This window comes from Trichosurus vulpecula, chromosome 5 (genome assembly GCF_011100635.1).
Source record: "Trichosurus vulpecula isolate mTriVul1 chromosome 5, mTriVul1.pri, whole genome shotgun sequence".
Lineage (NCBI taxonomy): Eukaryota > Metazoa > Chordata > Mammalia > Diprotodontia > Phalangeridae > Trichosurus > Trichosurus vulpecula.
The window spans coordinates 294,793,477-294,813,893 of record NC_050577.1 but is presented as its reverse complement, the minus strand read 5'-3'; the positions used below and the strand labels follow the sequence as shown (position 1 = coordinate 294,813,893).

Genomic DNA, 20,417 nt, shown 5'->3' with positions numbered 1-20,417 from the left:
TAAGGAGTGGTAAATAGCCTGGGGTGGGCTAGGTGGAACAGTGAAAAGATCTACATGGAATTAAGGAGTATCAAGTAAGCTAATTAAGTAATCAAGATGCCTTGGGCAGTGGCACCTGTGATCTGGGCCACTGAAATGTATGGGAAAATACAGGGTCCAGGTCCTATCACCCCATCAAAACCACCCCATCTGAGGTCTAGGCAGGAACACCTTTTGAAGGAATCAGTGCCAAATGTGAAAAGAGCCTCAAAGTCATTGTGAAAGAGAATGGTTTCTGCCCTATGCTAAGAAGCTATCTTAGCTCCAGGGCAAAAGATTCTGAGAACCTGGACCTGACTGGTTGGAGAAAGCATGGCATTTTCAACATATCTGAGGAGCAAAAGGAGGGTTGAGCTATGGAGAAAAGAGGGAAATATTGAGGATAGTCATTGGCTCCACAGATAGCTGGGAGCTGGTGGGGGAGAGGGGTCGGGGTGGGGACCTGGACCACAGGAAGATCCTAGAAAAGCTCATCTCTTTCTTCAACTTTCTCTTCTGATATCTAATAATGCATACTATAATGCAAATCTGCTGTTTCATTACCCAAATATTTCTAACGAACTGAATTCTGCTTCAACCACAATGAAGCCAGAGGTTAGTTAATTGGTTGTTGCTATTTAGTCTTTCAGTCGTGTCTGACTCTTCATGACCCCATTTGGGGTTTTCTTGGCAGAGATACTGGAGTGCTTTACTGTTTCCTTCTCCAACTCATTTTACTGATGAGGAAACTGAGGCAAACAGGGTTAAATGACTTGCTCAGGGTGACACAGCTAGGAAGTGTCTGAGGTCACATTTGAACTCAGGTCTTCCTGGCTCCTCTATCCAGTATATGTGCCCTGAGGTTAATTAGAAGCAGGGCAAAGAAGGTAAGAGCCCAACCTCTGACTTTTCTATCAACAAATTTCCTAACTAGAGATCAGAGCAATTGTGACTAAATTCAGAACTTTTTATAACAATCATAACTCTCATTTCTAGAGTGTTTTATGGTTTGCGAAGCCTCCATTATTTCATTGGATCTATGTTTTCATCTAAAGCCAAAGAAATGGAAACCAAGTTGACCTAGGAAGCCATTATACTGGCGTAAAATGGGCTAATTATTGTAATAAGGTGTTCTACATTGGGGCATCTGTGCAGGGTACCTTTTTTCTTATTTTCTCTATTGTCTCTGGGAGTTTACATACTGTGCCAAATTTTAAAATCTGTTTCCTTGTTCAGTTTGGCTGCCTTTTAAGCAAGAATCCCTACTTTATTGTTCAAAGTAGTTATATTTTAAGAATTATTTTATTTTAAAGCATTTTTAGATATAACTATTTTAGTTCTGACATGTGTCTAGGAGAACACCAGCTGTTTTATAATTACCCTAATCTGCTGATAACTGTGGTTGGCACTGCTATTACTGTTTCAAATTTGCATTGTTGGAATCAAGTCATTTTGTGACTAGGAAAATCTTTACATTATGGAGCAACATCGTGAGAACATGAGGATGGGACGTGAAAAATACTGTCAATTGATGGAGCTTGGTATCCATAAGGGATATGATATGTGATATGTGAAATAGAATGTGTGTTTGATAAGGAAGCTGCTATAGGTTTCATGAAGATCAGAGTAAGAGAATTAATTGGGGGGGGCGGTGGATAGCTATAAAAAAGTATATAAGAGAGTGAGGTCAGAAGCATCTACATTAAGGGTTATGCTGTATGAATGACTAGAGTCATTCTAACATTCAAAAATTACTGGAAAAATCCAAATAATGATATGACAGAGGTGTCAAATACCAGTTGCTGAGTTCTGCCTGAACCCAATTAAAATGTAAATGGCCACATTTTGGAGAGCAGTTTGGAACTATGCCCAAAGGGCTGTAGATATGTTCATACCCTTTGACCCAGCAATACCACTTCTAGGGTTGTATCCCAAAGAAATCACACAAGCGGGAAAAGGACCAATATGTACAAGGCTATTTATAGCAGCTCTCTTTGTGGTAGCCAAGAATTGGAAATCAAAGGGATGCCCATCAATTGGGGAATGGCTGAACAAGCTGTGGTATATGAAGGTGATGGAATACTATTATGCCATAAGAAATGGGGATGATGCAGACTTCGTAACAACCTGGAAAAACCTACACAACATAATGCTGAGTGAGCTGAGCAGAGCCAGGAGAACGTTGTGCACAGCCACAGATATATGGATTCCGTGAGGATCAACCCTGAGATACTGCACTCTTCTCAGCAACCTAAGGGGCAAGGACAACTCCAGGGGACCCACGATGGAGAATGCTGTCTTCATCCAGAGAAAGAACTGTGAAGTTTGAATACAGAACGAGGCGCACTACATGCTCGCCTTTTTTGCTTCTCTTTTGTTTTTGTTTTTGGGTTGTTTTTTTTTTTTGTTCTGTTTCTTCTTTCTCATGATTCATTCCATTGGTCAAAATTCTTCTCCACAACTTGACTAGTGCATAAATTAATTCAATGCGAAGTTATACATGACAGTTATATGAGCTTCCATGCCATCTTGGGGAGGGAGGGGGGAGGGAGGGGAGAAAATCTGGAACTCAAAACTATGTAGAACCATGTGTGGTAAACTAAAAATAAATAAATTAATTAATTAAAAATAAATCTTGCCACAGCATAACTTTTGCTCTACTTAAAAAAATAAAACTCATAGTTTAATCTGGAAAAAAAATGTAAATGGCCAATATTTAACAAAATAAATAAAAATACAATAGATAATGTTAATATGTAAAGCACATAAGTCAATAAGCTTTTGGAGATCCTTAGATACTTCATGGCCCCATTTCTATTTGAGTTTGACACCACTGGTGTCCAATACTTGGACATATGAGTTCACAGTCCTCCACTTAAGGTGGAAAAGATGTTAATGTAATAACTTGCAGCATTACTGAATAGAAAAGATGACTTCTTAGTACCACTTAGTCTGGGTTTGAAAATAGTTTTGGGGTGGAGCCAAGATGGAGGCTGGAAAGCAGGGACCTGTGTGAGCTCCCCACCAGGTCCCTCCAAACACCCATAAAAATGGCTCTGAACAAATTCTAGAACTTCAGAACCCACAAAATAGCAGAGGGAAGCAGGATGGTCACAGAGTAAGGTCTATCTCACTGGGAGCGGAGCAGAGGAGAGCCCAGTGTGGGCCCCATGGACCAACTAGACCAGGAGCCAGGCAGAACAGGCCCTAGCACCCTGAATCAGTGAGCTGTGGCAGTTACCAGACTTCTCAACCCACAAACACCAAAGACAACAGAGAAAGTTAGTGGGAAAAGCTGCAGGGACAGGGTGAAAGGAATTTCTGGTTCAGCCACTGTCCCCGGGGGCAAGGGAGGTGGTGCAGCTCTGAGTCTGCTTACAGAGCTACAGATGCAATTGCTTCTGGTCCCAGGCCCACCTGGTGGGAGGAATTAAGTGGCAGATCTGAGTGGGAGTGCAGAGCCAGCTTAGATCTGATTCAGGTCTGGGTTGGTGGTTCTTGGGGGAGGAGTAGCGCTGGTGTGGCAGAGCTTGCTGTGTAGAAATAGCTCTGAAAACAACAGCGCAGCCCTTCAAGCTTGGGACAAAGTACTCTATACTCTACAAGGAGTCATACCCTGATGGAAAAACTCAGGGGTCAAGTAAGTTGGCTGGGAACATGGCCAGGCAGTGAAAAGGGACTCAGATTCAGACTCAGACTTTGGAATCTTTCTTAAGAAGACCAAAACACACAGCCAGAAGAAGTCAACAAAGTCAAAGAGCCTACATCAAAAGCCTCCAGGAAAAACATGTTGGTCTCAGGCCATGGAGGAGCTCAAAAAGAATTTGGAAAAGCAAGTTAGAGAAGCAGAGGAAAAATTGGGAAGAGAAATGAGAGTGATGTGAGAAAACCATGAAAAACAAGTCAATGACTGGCTAAAGGAGACCCAAAAAAATACTGAAGAAAATAACACCTTAAAAAATAGACTAACTCAAATGGCAAAAGAGCTCCAAAAAGCCAATGAAGAGAAGAATGCCTTGAAAGGCGGAATTTGCCAAATGGAAAAGGAGGTCCAAAAGACCACTGAAGAAAATACTACCTTAAAAATTAGATTGGAGCAAGTGGAAGCTAGTGACTTTATGAGAAATCAAGATATTATAAAACAGAACCAAAGGAATGAAAAAATGGAAGACAATGTGAAATATCTCATTGGAAAAACCACTGACCTGGAGAATAGATCAAGGAGGTATAATTTAAAAATTATTGGACTACATGAAAGCCATGATCAAAAAAAGAGCCTAGATATCATCTTTCAAGAAATTATCAAGGAGAACTGCCCTGATATTCTAGAGCCAGAGGGTAAAATAGAAATTGAAAGGATCCACCGATTGCCTCCTGAAAAAGATCCCAAAAAGAAAACTCCTAGGAATATTGTTGCCAAATTCCAGAGCTCCCAGATCAAGGAGAAAATACTGCAAGCAGCCAGAAAGAAACAATTTGGGTACTGTGGAACCACAATCAGGATAGCACAAGATCTAGCAGCTTCTACATTAAGGGATCAAAGGGCTTGGAATATGATATTCCAGAGGTCAATGGAGTTAGGATTAAAACCAAGAATCACCTACCCAGCAAAACTGAGTATCATGCTTCACGGCAAAATATGGACTTTCAATAAAATAGAGGACTTTCAAGCTTTCTCAGTGAAAAGAGCAGAGCTGAATAGAAAATTTTACTTTCAAACACAAGAATCAAGAGAAGCATGAAAAGGTAAACAAGAAAGAAAAATCATAAGGGACTTACTAAAGTTGAACTGTTTTGTTTACATTCCCACATGGAAAGATGATGTGTATCATTCATGAGACCTCAGTATTACAGTAGCTGAAGGGAATATACAGAGGCAGGGGCGGGGCACAGGGTGAGTTGAATATGAAGGGATGATATCTAAAAAAAATAAAATCAAATTAAGGGATGAGAGAGGAATGTATTGAGAGAGGGAGAAAGGGAGAGATAGAATGGGGTAAATTATCTCACATAAAAGTGGCAAGAAAAAGCAGTTCTGTAGGAAGGGAAGAAGGGACAGGTGAGGGGGGATGAGTGAATCTTGCTCTCATTGGATCTGACCTGAGGAGGGAACTACATACACATTCAATTGGGTATCTTACCCCACAGGAAAGAGGGAAGAAGGAGATAAAAAAGGGGGGATGTTACAAGGGAGGGCAGGTAGGGGGAGGAGGTAATCAAAAACAAACATTTTTGAAAAGGGACAGGGTCAAGGGAGAAAATTGAATAAAGGGGGATAGGATGGGAAGGAGCAAAATATAGTTAGTCTTTCACAACATGAGTATTGTGGAAGGGTTTTACACAATGATATACATGTGGCCTATGTTGAATTGCTTGCCTTCTTAGGGAGGGTGGGTGGGGAGGGAAGAGGGGAGAGAATTTGGAACTCAAAGTTTTAAAAACAGATGTTAAAAAAAAAGTTTTTGAATGCAACTAGGAAATAAGATATACAGGCAATGGAGCATAGAAATTTATCTTGCCCTACAAGAAAGTAAGGGAAAAGGGGATGGGGAGTGTGGGGTGACAGAAGGGAGGGCTGACTGGGGAATGGGGCAACCAGAATATATGCCATCTTGGAGTAGGGGGAGGGTAGAAATGGGGAGAAAATTTGTAATTCAAACTCTTGTGAAAATCAATGCTGAAAACTAAAAATATTAAATAAATTAAATATTTTTTTAAAAGAAGGAAAATTAAATAAATACTAAGAGACAAAAAAAAAAAGAAAATAGCTTTGAGATCTCACCTGTAGAGAATGTTACAGCAGGACAGAAATATGCTTGCATGGTGCTGAAATTGCATTCCGTATGCCAAGGATGCTTCCCCTACCCCAGCCTAGATGTCCATAGGAAGCAAGCTTTCTCAACTCAAGTAGTAAGGTAGCCTTGGAGAAAATACCCAAAGATAATTCCATCACAGTGGACAAATCCCTGATTTGTCAAATGGTGGCTCCTCTGTCAAAGACACAGAGAAGCTTCTCAGGTTTCTGTGATAGCTTCTTTGTTTCATATAGATTGATTAGGGCATGAACCAGACTCTCTCACAATGGCTTTGATTGACTGAAGAGGGTGTACAGGTCCTGTTGGACTCAGCTCAAATCCTACCTCCTACAGGAGGTTAGACTCTTTTCCTCTCCTGGTCCCCTGCTTTGCCCACCCCCAGCTGCTAAAGCCTTCCCTCAGAGATGATTTAACTTTTGTCTCCTCCACTAGAATGTAAGCTCCTGGAGGGCAGGGATCCTGGGGTTTTTTGGCTTTCTTTGTATCCTCTGAGGTTAGCATATTGTTGAAACTAGCAGGTACTTAATAAATGAACTGAAACTCAGAGAGTTAAAGAATTAGTTGATAATCATATCCAAAGTGTGGGGGGGAATGACTTGAGCACAGGCCTTTAGTATGGTGCAGTGGGAAGATTGCTGGATTGGGAGTCAGAGAACCTTAGTTTGAATCCCAGCTCTGTCTCCTACTTTCCTGTGTGACCTGGGGCAATCTGCTTAATGTCTCTGGGCCTCAGTTTCCACCTTTGCAAAATAAAGGAGCTGTACTAAACATCCTATGAGGTCCTTTCCAGGAGTAGACGTGTCATCTTTACTCCAAATCTACTAAATACTCCTCCATACTCTGCTGCCTCTCGGTAAAGAAAACATCTCCAGGCTAGAAAGAAGGCTTTGGTCACAATAAACTGAAGCAGTCCCAGCTAGCCCAAGCTCTTCTCTCTCCCTCTAATAATCTGGTAAACTAGAGCCCAGGGCTGTCTGGATTGGGGGTTGCATCTCTGCCTGGGATCATCTCTTTGCCATAATGGCCAGTAGTAGGGTGTGTGAGAGATGGGTAAAAGGTTTCCACAGAAGAGTTAATTGAGTAAAGTTAGGGAAAGTTAGGTTTCCACAGAAGAGTTAAGTTCCACAGAATAATTAAGTGTCAGCTTGAACAATGAAGGAGTAAAGATTAACCAGGATGAGAGCTCTCAGCCAATGGGAATAGAGTTTGTGGTTTTGCAGAAACTTCAGTTTCAGGATATAGGCAAAACTGGTCTAAACTGGCCAGATAACGGTCAAGGTTGAAGAGAGAACTGGGTCAAATGGCTACCACGAATGCTTAATTGGCTAATTGAATATTACCTCACACACCCACAGGGAGGGGTTTTCCACCATTTTTGAACATGGGATGTATGTTGAGGAGGGGGGAACATGCCAAGGAGTTGCATGTTGGGGGCGAATAGGGAAGATTGTGACCTAGAAGGGAGCGGACCAATCCATTCTCTGAAGGCAGGTACTGAGCTGGTGATGCATCAATCTAGGTCAGCCTAACAGAATAAAGTTGGTCTCACTCCTGTACACTCCACTCCCTCTTCCTAAAGAAGGGTGGAGTCCACTCCTGGCCAGGAATGTTTACCAATTCCTTTGAATTCCTCAATAATAATAAATTTCCCTTGATATCTGAATTTCAGTGTCAAGCATGTTTCTAACAGGTGTGACATCCCGACATCCCTTTGGGGATGTCCTCAGCTCTAGGGTGCTGCTCCAGATCTCAGGTCATTTGTGTGTACCCTGCAGGGTTCCCTCAGGGTCTAAGTTCTCCAGGAGGCTTTCCTGGTTGTTCCAGCTCACACTGCCTTCAGTGAACTCTTATCCATTCAATGAGTCAGTCGGTCAGCAAGCATTTATTAAGTATCTACTATGTCACTCAGATGATGGAGGTATTTACATTCTATGGGAAGGGGAAAGCTTGCAGGCAGACACATGAAATATCAAATATGCACAAAGTAATGTCTGGGTGAAGAGGATACCTGACACCTTGGGGAGACTGAGAAAGGCCTCATGTAGGAGATAGCCCCTGAGCTGTCCAAGGTGACCCAGGCAGAAAAAAGGCTTAGCCATGATCCAAACTCATGCCCTCTGCCTCAGAATCAAGCTGTTTGCTTTCATTGTGCTGCACTGTCAGGTCCAACCCCCTCATTTTACAGATGAGGAAACTCACAATCACTGGAAGGTGGTGAAGGCTCAGCATTGGAAACAGGTTCTTATACTCCTTATGTGACACTGGGCAAGTCACTTAGGATCTCAGACTTTTGGAGAGGGCAGGGACCTCAGTGATCATCTAGGCTAATCCTCTGATTTCACAGATGAAGAAACTGAGACCCAAGGGGGAGAAATGACTTCCCAAGGTTACATAGCTAGTAAGTGGTAGGGCAGATCTTTCCTGAATAGGAGTCTAGTTCTCCACTAAACAGCACTGTTTCCTGGGCCTCCCTCAGTTTTCTTATCTGTCCAAAAAGGGATAGGGACTCTAGGGCTCCTTCGACTTCCTTCTCTGTTTAAAAAAAAAAAAAAAAGAGGCATGGGAGTATAACAGGCACCAGACAATTGGAGCACAAATATAAAAATAAGACAGTCCTGTCCTCAAAGAACTTACATTTTGCTAGGGAGACAGCACACACTGGAGAGTAGCAGCTTGATAAAGGTACACTTTGGTCTGGGAGTTGCAAGTATTGGAGCCATAGCCCTCTGTGGTGACCTCCCAGGTCCCTTTTAGCCCTGACATTCTGGTTTCAATGGCTTTGCCAAAGATGTCAGTGAGGGGCTGCAGGGGTCTCCAGAAGAGCCTTCTTGAGGAAGGTCCCCAGAGGCATTATGGAAGCACGTGGACAAGAACCAGACAAGATAAGAAAGTTAGAAAGGAAAAAAAAATAAATAAAAAAAATTTAAAAATAAAAAAAAAAGTCTGAAAGGGCTCCAAGCTCACCAGAGGAGGGAAATTCCCATGGGGGTGGGATCACACATCCCTGATATTGTCAGACTAAGTATAAAGGTGGGAAGAGGGGGAGGATGGAGAATGGAGGATGGTGGCTAGGGCTTCAGAGAGGACTAGTGAAAGACAAAGCCCATCCCTGCCTCAGGGTCAGGCACCCCCTGGTGGCTTTTGGTGACATTGATGGGATCCTAAGATTTTAGAGTTGGCAGGGGCCTTGAGATCTCTAGTTTGAGTCCCTCCTTTTGCCCAGAGAGGTCCAGGCATTTGCCCAGAGGTTCTGACCCATCGTGGCTCTGGCCACCTCCTACACACAAGACCTTGGACAAGCCAGGCCAACATTCTGGGCCTCAATTTCCAATTCTGTAAAATGAAGAGGGCAGTGTATACTCAATGAAATCCAAGGTTTCTCCCAGGTCTATACCTACAGTGGGGTGTAGGTTTGGAGCCCTGAACTAGCAATCTCAGACCAAGATGGAATCTGGGCTTTACAGACCTCAGCTTCCCTTCCCCTCAGGAAGGCCTCACCTTTACAAACAAGGGGATTGGCCTAGAGTGCCTCCCAGCTATAAAATCCCATCACCTCTAAAAGCTGGGTGGATAGGTACACGTGGCAGTCAGGATTAGCACCACCTAAATCTAGCTACTCTAAATCCCTCACGTGCGAGCGCTGACCATTGTACCGCACTGCCTGCCTGCCTTCCTTGCTGATCCAGAGGCTCGGGACCACTAGTCGGGGCGCAGGCCCTATGGGGAGGTGGGGGCGGGGGATGGCGGGGGGCGCTCCAGACGGCAGCAATGGGCGAGGGGAGCGGCGGCCAGTGTAGGAACAGGAGTTTTTTCCTCCCAGCGGGAGTTGGGTCCCTCGATTGGGGGGCGGGGAGCAACGTGAGGCTTTCTCAGAAGCAGCCGCGGGGCTGGGGGGCGGTGTCCGAGGGTAGCGGAACTGGAGGCAGGGCATCCCATCCCCTCCTCTTTCATCCTCTCCTCCTCCAACCCCTCCTCCTCCATCGCCTCCTCCTCCATCCCTTCCTCCTCCTCCTGCCTCCTGCCTTCCCGCCCAGCCAGCGGGGCTCTTCTGCCCTTATAAGGCCACAGTTGACACAAAGGCCCATAAATGGGGCTGCTGTCATTACCTGCCCCTTGGGGGAGGCACCTCTCCAAGTCCGGCTTCTTCCGGCAGCCCGGGGCCCTGCCACATTCCCGGGCCCAGCCCCGCCCACGCCCGCCCACGAGGCTATTTCCCAATTCAGCACATTCACCCAGGAGATCAGGAGCGCACACGGACGCGCGGGCACACACAAGGGCGCACTGTCATTTTGCATCGGCCTGTGGGATGCTCCCCGCAGCACAGGCATGCACACCTGCGGGCTGGCATCCAGGTGGCAATCCGCCTCGCGCTGCCTTCTCCCACCGCCTCCCAGGCCACGGAAGGCTGCTGGGAGGTTGGAGGAAGGAGGAGGGGAGAGAGACTGGCTGGAAAAAAATATGAAGGTGGGGGAGAGCATGAGCTGGATCTCTGGAATGCCAGAGAAAGTCTATGGGGGAATTGAAGGAGCAGGGACTTGTTACAGCTGGAGTCCAGCCACTTCGTCTGAAGGGAGAGGAAACTGAGGCCCGGAGAGAGAAGGGGAGGCATCTCACCGGTGTCATAGGATCATACACTTAGAACTGGTCACCTAGTCCAACCAAGCCATTTTACTGATGAAGAAACTGAGGCCAGGGAGAGGGAGGGACTTCATCATAGGATCTGAGTCATTTTACAAATAAAGAAAGGGAAGAATCAGGGTCCCAAGTCTCAAAGGCAGCCAGCATTATGAGGGAGAGACAGGAGGCTGCAAGTGACAGGCAAATCATAAAGCACCATCAGCCTTGACGGTAGTCTCCCCTCAGACCTTGATGGAGATAGCCCTGGACCCTTGGCCTTTATCCTGGCAAGCAGCCCCTGGCCACTGCTCCTGCAGGTGACACAGCCACCACCACTGAGGACCCAGAAAGGAAAGTTCTTGCCCCCAAAGTCCTTAGTACTGTGAGGTGTTTTAAACAATCTTAACTGACATCATTTTATCAGTGGAAATGACATTAAAGTAGAGGTTTCACCATCGGCTTTATTGTTGTACATGGGATTTTACCATGTGATGTGTAGCTGTGTTGTCTCTTACTTTAGAATGTGAGCCCCCTGAGAGCAGGGAATTGTCTGCACTTAGCTTTGCATGTCGTAAGCATTTAATAAATAAATGCTTTATTTATTCATTTACCAGAAGCAGAATTTGAATCCAGGTCCTCTGACTACAAAGCTAGTGCTTGCTGTGTCCAGTAAAGTTAGAGCCAGAAAGGACCTTAGAGGCCACTTAGTCCAAGTCCCCCATTGCTGAAGGACTACAAATGTCAAAGGGTGGGGAGGGGGGAAGATCAGTATTTGAGCCCAGTTTGGAGTGTCCGACTTTTGGATAACCAACTTCTCTATGAGAGGAATGCTGGGTACAGGACCAGACCAGGTGAGGTTCAAATCCCAACTGGGACATTTACCATAATTGGGTGACCAAAGCAAGGCATTTCACCTCTGAGGGCCTCTAAGGGTTAAACGCCTGAGGGTGTTTGACTAGATGAGCTCTAAGGCCCTTTCCAGGTCCAGTCTATGATTCTGTGAACTTAAATGTGAAAGATTACTAGAGGCAGAGCTAAAGATCCTGGATTTTCCAACTCCCAATCCTGTCTTCTTTCCCTGAACCAGTGAACCAACCATGAGACTTATCAGAGCTGACTGAGCCCAGGTGGGGGTCAGGGGGAGAAGGGTAGCAACCAGACAACAAAAGCCACATGCACAGGAAAAGGTAACCGCCAGCCTGATGCCAGGCAGTCTTGTTAACCAGTGCCATAGGCCATCACAGCCAAGGCAGGAGCCCTTCCCAGTGCTTCCTGTTCAGGGCAATATCCAGTATCTCCAAGGAGGAGGAGAAGACAGAAAGCTGAGCAGCCTCTCCTAATCCTTCCAGGTCCTAGGGAAGAAAACAGTTCCTGGTAGAAATCTGGTTCCCACAGGGCTTATCCTTGGGTCAGGGGTGGGGAACCTGCAGACTCCAGGCCACATTTGGCCCTCTAGATCCTCAAGTGCAGCCCTTTGACTGAATCCAAACTTCACAGGACAAATCCTCTTAATAACAGGATTTGTTTCATAAAAACTTGGACTCAAAGGACCACACCCAGTGACCTAGAAGGCCACATGTGTCCTCGAAGTTGCAGGTTCCTCACCCTTGTCCTTGCCCCTGGTTTCTTCTGGAGGTTGGTGGAAGGAGGGAGGGAGAGAGAGCCAGAGACAGAAGCGGGGTGGGGTGGAGCAGAATTGAACGCCATTCACATTGGAGGAGCACATCTGGGGGAAAGAGTTGCAGTGGGAAAAAGAACATTGGCAAGTGAAAAGAACTCTGTGAATATGCAAATTTATGAAGAGCCCCATATTTTAATTTGATTTATTTTATATATTTATCATAATTAATTTATGTATTATATAATATTCTTTCATTTGTTTTTCTAGCACACATAGTAAACATTTGATGAATGACTTTTGACTGAAGGACTAACTGATGTTCTCTGTTGCGAGGTTCCTCCCATCCCTGATATTCTATGTTCTAAAGTTCTGTGTCCTGAGGGGCCTCCCAGCTCTGGCATTCCATGTTCTGCTCAGTGGGTCAAAAAGCATTTATTAAGGGGCACCTAGGTGGCAAAGTGAGTAAAGTACCGGCTCTGGAGTCAGGAGGACCTGAGTTCAAATCTGGCCTCAGACACTTACCACACTTGCTAGCTGTGTGACCTGTGCAAGTCACTTAACCCCAATTGCCCTGCCTTCCCCCCTCAGAAAATTTTTTTTTTAAAAAAGCATTTATTAAGTGCTTGCTATGTGCCTGACATTGTGCCAGAGATACAAAGGAAGATGAGAAAAGCCCCTGCCCTCGGGAAGTATACCTTCTAACGGGGAAAACAAACATGAGACTGACTCAGACATAGCAGAGCAGATGGAAGGCTGGCTCAGAGACAAGGCACCAGTAGAAGGGAAGTCTGAAAGGCTTCCTGCAGAAGGTAAGGTTTGAAGAGGACCTTGAAGGAGGCCAGGAAAGTGGGGAAGCCAAAAGAGGGGAGTGAGTGGGGAGAACACTCCAGACACCTCGGACAGTGAGTGGAAAGGTACAGACTCAGGAGATGGGGTGTTGTGGGTGAGGAGCAGCAAATAAGCCAGAAGGGCTGGATTGTAGGGTCTTTGGAGGGGAGTAAAGTAGAAGACTGGAAAGGTAGAAGGGCACCAGGTTGGGAAGAGCTTTGAATGCCAAGCAGAAGACTGAATATACAGGAGGAACCCAAAGTCCTAATATAATTTTAAATTTTAATAGTTTACATAATTCATATACATAGGGAGCCATTGGAGGTTATTGAGTAGGAGAGGTGACTTTAGGAAAGTCAGGTTGGCAGCTGTGTAGACTGGAAGGGGGTGGAAGGGTGGGTGGGTAGGTTGGGGAGACCTGAAACAAAGTGACCAACCAGAAGGCTATTGCCATAGGCTAGGCCTGAGGGCCTGAAATAGGGTGGTGACTGTGTTAGTAGAGAAAAGTGGACATGCCAGAGAGATGCTGGCAATGGGTTGACTAAGTGGGGTGAATGAGCAGTCAAGAATGGCACCAAGGTAGAAAAGATGAGGTGCCCTTAGCAGTAATAGGGAAGTTGAAAAGTGGGTTTGGGAAGGAAAGACAATGAATTCTGTTTGGGACATGTTGAGTTTGAGACACCTACAGGACCCCAGTTTGGGATGCCCAAAGGTCATTTGAACTATACCTCAGGAGAGACTAGGGCTGGGTATATAGGTATTTAGTCATTTACATAGATATGATCATTGAGTGAGAAAGGCATCAGAGAGGTCAAGAAGCATGACACTTGAGAACTGACTAACAGGGTTGGGGAACCTGCAGTCCTGAGGCCACATGGGGCCCTCTAGGTCCTCAAGTGCTACCCTTTGATGGAATCCAGTTGTTTGGATTCTGCCAAAAGGCTGCACTTGAGGACCTAGAGGGCTGCATGTGGTCTTGAGGCCAAGGGCTCCCCAGTAGATTTGTCAATGAAGAGATCATTGGTAATTTTAGAGAGAGTTGTTTCAGTTGAATGATGAGGCTTGGGAACCAAACAAAGCAAGTTAAGAAGAGAGTGAGAGGAAAGGAAATGGAAGCACCAATTGGAGATGGCCTATTCAAGTAGTTTAGCCAAGATGGTGGAGAGGTATAGATAATAGCTAGCAGGCACATCAAAGTCAACTGGGCCTTTTCCAAGGATGGAGGAGACATAGATGTGTCTGTAGGCAGTAGAAAAGGAAGGACTGCGTAGATAGGGAGCTCTCAAAGATAAGTGAGTGAGGAAGGATGATAGAGAGGACAATCTGCTGAAGAAGACAGAATGGAATAAGATCAATGGTGAGCAGGAAGGGTTTGGCCAAGTTTGCCTTGGCCAGGAGATGGGCCACCTCTTCACGTGAGGCAGTGGTAAAGGAGAAGATAGTGGGGAAAGATGTGAGAATGATGCAAGATGAGGAGGAGACTGGCCTCAGTTTTTCTGTGTGAAGTGGAAGTCCTTGGCTGAGATGGTGTGTGGATAGGGTCCTGGGGCTGGAGGAAAGATAGGAAGGATTCAAAGAACCCCCACAGGAGAGTGGGATAATGAATCCACTAGGGAGGAACAGATTAATTGCCTTGCAGCAGTGAGGGCCCAGGTGAGATTAGATAACAAATACTTAGGGTGGAGCCAGTCAGCACAGTTTCATGATCTCTTCTAGCCCAATTCAACTTCAAGTAAATAGGAACAAAGGTGAGGAAACATGGAAGTAATCCAAGATTGAGTTTGACAAGGCTGACAAGGCGTAATCTGGAAGAGGACAAGGTTCAAGGGACTGAGGCACATAAGAGCAGAGAGTAGAATAGAATTGATTTGGTTCCCTAAATGATCAAGATAGAGAAGGGGAAAGAGTATAGCCAGTGAGGGATGAGGGCCTGGGAAAGAATCTGATGGCTAGACAGAAGACAGGTCACAGTGAGGATGAAGTGCTGGGCTCATAATGCATAAGCAAAGAAGGAATCATAAAAGTTCACAATTAGATGAAGAAATTAATTTCAAAGGTAACGAACATGGAAGTGGAACATGTGTATGTCATAGAAAAATCAAGCATATAGACATCTGTGTACATAGATGTATATGAATGGGTGTAGGTAGAGTGGAGGAAGGGGTCATGGGAACTGAGTAAACTGATCACCTGGAGTATCTCAAGGGGCATCTATATATGCTGAAGTTCCCTGGTATGAAAGTCGGACAGACTATGAGTCAGTCACTGAGCTTGTTAGAGAAGGAAGGAGAGTGTGCTGGGGGTCAGTAGATAACTGCAGACCCTGGAAGGGGGACAAGCTGCTGAGTGATGGTGGTAAAGGGAGGTCTTTACCTACTCTGCCATTCCATGTTCTCAGGTCCCTCCGAGCTCTGACATTCTCACAGCTCACTGAGAGAAAGCTATATAAGGATCCTTCTGGAGATCAGGTGTGGCCCAGGGTGAACCCATGGAATCTGTCCTGGAGCAGAAGGGAGTAGGGTTCAGAGAGAAGCTTAGGGCCTCAGCCTCCCTCCCCCACCCACGTCAGTTCCCTAAAGGCAGGCTGATGGGAAGGGCAGGCCCACCTGGGGCCCGCTTGGCAAGGTGGTGCAGTGCCAAGTAATGATATCATGGGGATGAGGAGGGCACAGTGAGTTCAGCCTGTGGCTGGGGGGTGGGTACCTCCCTTCCTGGCCCAAATCCAGCTGCCTGTGGAGCTCCCAGGACATCCCAAGCTCAGGCTTGGGCCCAGGCAAATGCACAGTGCCAGAGCCAGGCCAGGTTCAGAAAGCAGACTCATTTGGTTGGGTGGTGAGAGGCTAGTCTGCCAACCATAGCCTGCTTTCTGAGTCAAATGAGCAGAAACAAAAGGCCTACTGGTTTCCTTTTCTGTTTTCTCTTTTCCTTCCAGGCCACATTAGAAGTAAGTTATTTTTTAGACGGGAGCATTGAGGCAATGTAGTTTATCAAACCTCTCACCACACAGGCCACATTGGAAGGGCAAACCAGGCAGAATCCCAGAGGGCTGGGCCGTGAGGCAAGCTGCAGGCAGCTCTGCCCGTACCTCTCAGTAAAGTGTAAAAAATGAAGGTTATTTCCAAGCCACCCAGATATCCAACTACCTTCTTAAATTGCTTCCCCCAACTCCCTTCACCCACCCCAGAAGACGGCTCACCAGAGTCTGCCACAAGACTGTTGTTCAGAAAATCAAGGCAGTGTGGGTCAGTGGGGTGAGCTCTGACTGGGGAGCCAGAGGCTCTGGCCTCAAACCCCAGCTCTGATGCTTACTATCTGTGTGACCTTGGGCAAGTCACTTCATCCAAGTTATTTGAAAGTTATTATGGAAGATTTCAGCTGCAAGTCAGATGGAAAACTCCCAATGTCCTTAGAGTATTGCAGGTGGTCAGGCCTCCTCTTTCATGACATTTCCAAGAATAAAATCCTATCAATTTCTGATGTTGAACCATCCAACAGTGCCCAGGACTTGGGTAGCAGGAGTTTTCTTCTCCAGGTCTTCTGTAGCTGTGGCTATGGCTGTTACCAGGTTGAGCATCCACAGAGGCTATTTCCCAAGATGATGGTTGAGGGCACTAGGCCAGCAGCATTGGTATTCCCAAGGCTCTTGGGCTCAGGGTACCAGGCTGGCAGCTGCCCCTGGGGAGGATGGCCTTGAAGGCTGGGCTGGAAGCAGGACTGGGGGTCTGGGAGCTAGGAAGGTTAGGAAAGGCTTGAAAAATCCAGCAAGGTCTAAGGCTCCTCCCAGGTCTGACAATCCATGCTCAAAGGTTGCTTCCAGCATTTTATGGTTCTTAGGAATCTATCACTTCTTTATTCATTGATTCATCCACTTTTCATTCATTCAGTCAACTATTACGCCCCAAACCCAGGTTTGTTCAGATAAGAGAAACTAGCCAGACAGTTTCCTTCTCTGTAAATGAAGGGAGTGGGGTAGATGATCTCTGAGGTACCAACCTCCACCGTTCCCCATAGTCTGATAAAGAATACCACAACCAACACGTCCCAACTATTTCCAGATAGTTAATCCCAGAAGCCACCCAAGCTCCAACTCAGATGTGGAAAAAAAAAAAAGAGGACAATGTCTCAGTTTCCCTACCTGTGAAACGAGGGGGTGTCTGTCTTCTGAAATGTGAAACTGGGCAAAAAGCTTAGGAGGGACAACCAGAGAGGTCCAGTTTAAAACTGGGCTCCACATTCCCCCAAACATTTCCCCTCCAGATCTGCCATTATTCCTGGAATTCAACTTGATTCAACAATTCTGTTGCATAATGAAATCAATCAACTCACAAGCATTTATTAAGCACCTACTAGATACCAGGAGATAAATGAAAAGTATCTATTGATTGCCCAGATTATTTGATGTAGCTGGGCAGTATAGTCCTTCAGTATATACTGGAAAATATTGCAGACAAAAGGATGAAGAACTCAATAAAATCCCACAAGCATTTATTAAGCACCTACTATATACCAGAAGATAAATGGAAAGTTTCTATTGATTGCCCAGATTATTTGATGTAGCTGGGCAGTATAGTCCTTTGGTATATACTGGACAAATGCTACAGACAAAAGGATGAGGAACTCAATAAAATCCCACAAGCATTTATTAAGCACCTACTATGTGCCAGGTGCTAGGCTTGGCATTGGTGATAGATTAAAAAAAATAATTCCCCTCAAGGAGCTTATATTCTACCTGCACACAAATCAAAGTACATACCGAAGGCATAGGAAGTCTTTTTAAGAGGAAGAAAGTACTAGCAAATGAGAAAATCAGGAAAGGCTTCTCAAAAAGTGGTACCTGGCTTTGAAAGAAGGTGGGGTTCTACCAGGGGGAAGTGAAAAGGCATGGAGGTAAGAGGGAGAATGTTCTGAATGGGCAACAGCTGGCAGATTGCCTAGACCAGAGAGAGAGAAATAATGTTAAATAATAGTATTTATTAATATTAATGGATATAATTTATTAATAATATTAAATACGACTGGAAGAGTTGATAGAAACCATTCTAGGCAGGGTTTTAAATGCCAGGATGAAGATTCTGGATTTTACTCTAGAGGCCATAGGGAGCCATTGAAGATATTTTTTCAGCTGGTTAAAACTAAATGTAAGGAACTCATCCAGATGGTGAGTACAAGCTTCATGAGAGTAAGAAATTGTCACTTTATTTTTTAAAAAAACCCATTGCCTTAGGGCAGTGGTGGGCAAATAATACTGAAGGCGTGCACATAGATTGCAGACAGGAAACATTTTTAAAAGGCATCATAAGGCCCAGGTATGTCTGATCAAGGCACTGGGATCAGTCAGGAAGCAGGAGTGGGGAATGATAGACGGCCCTCAGTGACTCCAATATCCCCCAAATACTAAAGGAGCCAGAGGCTACTGACTCTAACATCTGTGGACTACCATTGCAAAGACAAAGAGGATGAGAAGTCCTGGAGGAAGAAAATACACAAGTGGACCAAGTCCTGGACCCATCACAATATCCACACATGTAAAATGACAATAATTTGTTATTATGCTATATACAATGGATAGAGTGCTGGGCCTGGAGTCAGGAGGACCTGAATTCAAATTCCATCTCATATACTTCCTAGCTAAGTGACCCTGGCCAAGTCACTTAACCCTGTTTGCCTCAGTTTCCTCATTTGTGAAATGAACTGGAGAAGGAAATGGCAAAACATTTCCAGTATCCTCTGTGACTTGCCCTAGGTCACACAGCTAGGAAACTTCTGAGGCCAAATTTGCTGTCATGGAGATGAGTCTTCCTGATTCTAAGGCTAGTACTCTATCCACAGAGCCACCAAAAGGGATATTTAACCTTTTGAAAATACTGGAGTATCATATACCACTTGCCAGGCACAGACCACCAGCCCTACCTCTACCACCCGGTTAACTTCGCCAGTCAGAATGTATCTGCAGAGGGCCCTTCCATTTACCTGGGTTGGAAGGAGGAATCACTTCCTAAAGAAACTCATTCCTGCCGTAAGTTTGGCTCAGCTAGGATGGGAGACTCCTCGAGGGCAGGGACTGTTGGCCGCTACAGTTTCGTAGCACCAGGGCCAAGGACTTTCCTTAGAAAGTGGTTTGGCACTATGCCCAAAGGGCTATAAAAATGTTCATACCCTTTGACCCAGCAATACCACTTCTAGGGTTGTATCCCAAAGAAATCACACAAGCGGGAAAAGGACTCATGTGTACAAAAATATTTATAGCGGCTCTTTTTGTGGTAGCTAAGAATTGGAAATCAAAGGGATGCCCATCAATTGGGGAATGGCTGAACAAGCTATGGCGTATGAATGTAATGGAATACTATTGTGCCATAAGAAATGGGGATGATACGGACTTCATAACAACCTGGAAAAACCTACAGGACATAATGCTGAGTGAGCAGAGCAGAGCCAGGAGAACGTTGTACACAACCACAGATATATGGATTCTGTGAGGACCAACCCTGACGGACTTCGCTCTTCTCAGCAACACAAGGTGCAAGGACAACTCCAAAGGACTCACGATGGAGAATGCTATCTACATCCAGAGAAAGAACTATGAAGTTTGAATGCAGATTGAGGCACACTTCATGCTAGCCTCCCCCCCCTTTTTTTTTTTCTCTCTTTTGTTTTTGGGTTGGCTTTTTTTTTTGTTCTGTTTCTTCTTTCGCATGATTCATTTCATTGATCACGGTTCTTCTCCATAACTTGACTAGTGCGTAAATTAATTCAATGCGAAGTTATACATGGAAGCTATATGGGACTCCATGCCATCTTGGGGAGGGAGGAGGGAAGGGAGGGAAGAAAATCTGGAACTCAAAATTATGTAGAACTGAATGTTGTATACTAAAAATTAAAAAAAAATTAATAAATTAAAATAAAATAATAAAAAAAAGAAAGTGGTTTGGCTTTAACAAATACCTGTGGATTGGGGTTATTTGATTAGTTTAGAAACAAAGAAAGGGAAGGACTTGGACCCCCAGTGGAACAATAGATTCTAATTGTTCCCTGGATGGGAAAGTGTAGATGTCTCAGTGGTGTGGAGTGGGCTCCCTGCCTCCCACCATGGAAATCCAGGGCACCTGAGTTTCTGGCTTAAATAGCTGTTGTTGTTGTGTTTGTCCTTTGTTTTTAAAGAGGACGATGACATTAGGGCAATGATGACATGACTTGAAGTTGACTTTGATTTGAGTGAGGGAGGGCTGTGCACGGTCACCAGCCTCACTTTCTCCTCCAGAGCCATCTGGGCCCAGTGGCCTGATATTCACCAGGATGACTGGAGATGGCCCAGGATGTAATGGGAGACCCTGGCACTTTTAGTCTAAGGCCTTTTCACGTACTCACTTAGAGGTACTCACTTCAGTGAATAGGCCTCTCAATAGCTAGGGAAAAACGTGAGAAACTGTGTGGTTTACTGCCTTGCCTCTGGCCATCCCTGGAGGCAGCCCCAGAGGCCTGGAAAGGGAATTTGCTTCTTCTTTGAGAACATTCTGGGG

The 20,417-nt window shown here is 45.2% G+C and overlaps 1 pseudogene; it reads right to left on the bottom strand.

The window, feature by feature from the left end:
* LOC118851366 overlaps positions 1–20,417 on the bottom strand; it is a 41,321-nt pseudogene that overhangs the window by 11,162 nt on the left and 9,742 nt on the right.